At 42.9% G+C, this 3,791-nt stretch overlaps 1 pseudogene; it reads left to right on the forward strand.

The window, feature by feature from the left end:
* Positions 1–2,768: 2,768 nt before the first annotated feature.
* On the forward strand, positions 2,769–3,286 carry LOC114203523 (large ribosomal subunit protein eL21 pseudogene; annotated as a pseudogene).
* The last annotated feature ends 505 nt before the right edge of the window (positions 3,287–3,791 follow it).

The following is a 3,791-nucleotide window of genomic DNA, read 5'->3' on the forward strand; positions in this document are numbered from 1 at the left end:
GGCAAACTAGTTGGCTACCTGTTTGTTTAGTCCATGAATGTAAGAATAATTTCTACATTTTATTTATTTATTTTTTAAGATTTTACTTACTTATTTGACAGAGACACAGCGAGAGAGGGAACAGAGCAGGGGGGATGGGAGAGGGAGAAGCAGGCTTCCCACTGAGCAGGGAGCCTGATGCAGGGCTTGATCCCAGGACCCTGAGACCATGACCTGAGCCGAAGGCAGATGCTTAGCTGACTGAGCCACCCAGGCGCCCCAAAGTGGCACATTTTGAGGCAGCCTGCCTTTGGCCCCTGCAGTTGGGTTCTGGTGAGAATTCTCTTCTGGGATTGCAGATGGTGGCCTTCTTGGTGTGTCCTCACATGGCCTTTCCTGTGTGTGTGTGTGTGTGTGTGTGTGTGTGTGTGTGTGTGTCTGTATTCCTGGTTTCTCTTCCACCTCCTCTTCTTTTTTTTAATAAGATTTTACTCATTTAATTATTTAGAGCGTGAGCAAGGGGAGGGGCAGAGGAGGAGGGAGAGAGAGAATCCCAAGCTGACTGCACTGAGCACAGAGCCCAAGGTGGGGCTTGATCCCATGACCCTGAGATCATGATCTGAGCCAAAATGAAGTCCGTCGCTTAACTGACTCAGTCACCCAGGTGCCCCCTGTCTCTTACTCTTCTTACAAGGACATCAGTCCTGTTGGATTAGGGCCCTACCCTTATAATCTCATTTAACCTTACTTACCTCTTGAAAGGTCTTTTCTGCAAATATAGTACATTGGGAGTTAGGGCTTCAACACATTAATTTGAGGATGACGCATTTCAGTCCATACGAGTTATAAGTGTGTGAGGGGCAAATATTTCTATTTCTCTTTTTTTAAAGATTTATTTATTTATTTGAGAGAGAGAGGGAGAAGCCGACTGCCCGCCGAGCGGAGAGCCGGAGGTGGGACTCAGTCCCAAGACTCTGAGATCATGACCTGAGCCGAAGGCAGACGCTTAACCAACTGAGCCACCCAGGCATCCAATAATCATTAACTTTCTAGCAGAGTATTTAAGTTACAGGGTATCAAGGAGACGGGTGAACATCACCCAAAGACTTTGCATCACCTTATCAGGGGACAGCATGTTTTCGGTTGTATGCAGGATAGTTGTATTATGTTAGGCAGAAGTGTGACTTTGCCATTTGCCTTATTTGGAGATTAAATGTGGTTTAAGGGCGCCTGGGTGGCTCAGCTGGTTACGTGATTGCCTTTGGCTCAGGTCAAGATCCTGGAGTCCTGGGATAGAGTCCCGCATCGGGCTCCCTGCTCCTTGGGAGCCTGCTTCTCCCTCTGCCTCTCTCTCTCTCTCTCTCTGTCTCATGAATAAATAAATAAAATCTTTATAAATAAATAAATAAATAAAATCTTTATAAATAAATAAATAAATAAATGTGGTTTAAGATGTATTTGGGTGCCAAGGTGACAAACTTTGTTTCCAGTCTAGGGCTATAGCCGACAGTGTTGTGACATTCGTGTATATTTTTCCTGGCGTAGATAAGTATATATAAGTATATACACATACATGTATTTCTAACCATTTTCTGGGTACTGGAATTGCTGATTTATAGGGTATGAATATTTTTAGCTTCAAAATATACTGTAAAACATTTTATTTCAAAATGGCTTTTCAAATTTATATTCCTATTAACAGTTGATATGAAGTAGTTATTACATCCTTGTCTATACTTGGCACCATCGCGGTTTTAAATTTAGCTATTCTTGGGAGTATATAAGTATATTTCATAGTGTTTGCAACTGGCATTTCTTTGTTGGTGTCAATAAAATTGGGCACTTGCATTTCTTTTGTGAAATGTCTGCTTAGCTCTTTTGCCCATTTTTCGTTTGACTTCTTATTGATTTGTATTAGTTCTTTATGTCTTCATGAACAGAAGATCTTAATGCAGTCCAATTTATCAATCTTTTCCTTTTCTTTCTTTCTTTTTTTTTCAGATTTTATTTATTTATTTGACAGAGAGAGACACAGTGAGAGAAGGAACACAAGCAGGGGGAGAGGGAGTCGGAGAAGCAGGCTTCCCGCCGAGCAGGGAGCCCCATGCGGGGTTGATCCCAGGACTCTGGGATCATGACCTGAACCGAAGGCAGACGCTTAAAGACTGAGCCACCCAGGTGTCCCCATCAATCTTTTACTTAATGCTTTTTGTTTCTTCTTCTTTTTTTTAAAGATTTTATTTATTTATTTATTTGAGAGAGAGAATGAGAGAGAGAGAGAGCATGAGAGGGGGGAGGGTCAGAGGGAGAAGCAGACTCCCTGCTCAGCAGGGAGCCCGATGTGGGACTCGATCCCGGGACTCCAGGATCATGACCTGAGCGGAAGGCAGTCGCTTAACCAACTGAGCCACCCAGGCGCCCTTTGTTTCTTCTTTGAAAACTCTCTGTCCTGAGGTCATTATATTATTCCATATTGGGTTTTTTTTCCCAATTTTTTTTTTTTACTGTGGTAAAATATACATAATATAAAATTTACTATTTAATAGTTTTTCAGTGTCCAGTTCAGTGACAATAAATACATTCATAATGTGCAGCCATTACCACCATCCTTCTCGGTAACTTTTATGTTGTAAAACTGAAACATTATACTCATTGGACAGTAACTCTCCATCTGCCCTCAGTCCAGCCCCAGGCAATCACCATTCTACTTTCTATGATTTGACTACTCGATCTCATATAACTGAACTCATACAATGTTTGTCTTTCTTTTTTAAAGATGTTATTTATTTACCTTTCGGCCGGAACCGCCATCTTCCAGTAATTTGCCAAAATGACCAACACAAAGGGAAAGAGGAGAGGTACCCGCTTATATGTTCTCTAGACCTTTTAGAAAATATGGAGTTGTTCCTTTGGCTACATACATGCGAATCTATAAGAAAGGTGATATTGTGGACATCAAGGCACTGTTCAAAAAGGAATGCCCCACAAATGTTACCATGGCAAAACTGGAAGAGTCTACAATGTTACTCAGCATGTTGTTGGCATTGTTGTAAACAAACAAGTTAAGGGCAAGATTCTTGCCAAGAGAATTAATGTACGCATTGAGCATATTAAAGACTCAAAGAGCCGACACAGCTTCCTGAAGCGTGTGAAGGAAAATGATCAGAAAAAGAAGGAAGCCAAAGAGAAAGGTACTTGGGTTCAACTGAAGCGCCAGCCTGCCCCACCCAGAGAAGCACACTTTGTGAGACCTAATGGAAAGGATACTGAACTCCTGGAACACATTCCCTATGAATTCATGGTATGATAAGTGTAAATAAAATAAAAGACCTCAAGAGTGTAAAAAAAAAAGTTATTTATTTATTTTTTTGACAGAGAGTGAGAGAGAGTGCACAGAAGCAGGGGGAATGGCAAGCAGAGGGAGAAGCAAGCTCCCCATTGAGCAAGGAGCCCGACAAGGGACTTGATCCCAGGACCCTGGGATCATGACCTGAGCCGAAGGCAGACGCTTAACCGACTGAGCCACCCAGGCGCCCCAATATTTGTTTTTTTGTGATTGGGCATTTCACTTAACATGATGTCCTCAGGGGTCATCTGAGGGGTAGCATATATCAGAATTTCCTTACTTTAGGGGCGCCTGGGTGGCTCAGTCATTGGGCGTCTGCCTTCAGGTCATGGATCCCAGGGTCCTGGGATTGAGCCCCGCGTCGGGCTCCCTGCTCAGTAGGGAGTCTGCTTCTCCCTCTCCTGCTCCCCCTGCTTGTGTTCCCTCTCTCGCTGTGTCTCCTTCTGCCAAATAAATAAATGAAATC

Source organism: Eumetopias jubatus, unplaced genomic scaffold (assembly GCF_037043125.1).
Source record: "Eumetopias jubatus isolate StellerSeaLion01/CBP00866 unplaced genomic scaffold, mEumJub1_p1.0 scaffold_8, whole genome shotgun sequence".
In the NCBI taxonomy this organism is placed as follows: domain Eukaryota; kingdom Metazoa; phylum Chordata; class Mammalia; order Carnivora; family Otariidae; genus Eumetopias; species Eumetopias jubatus.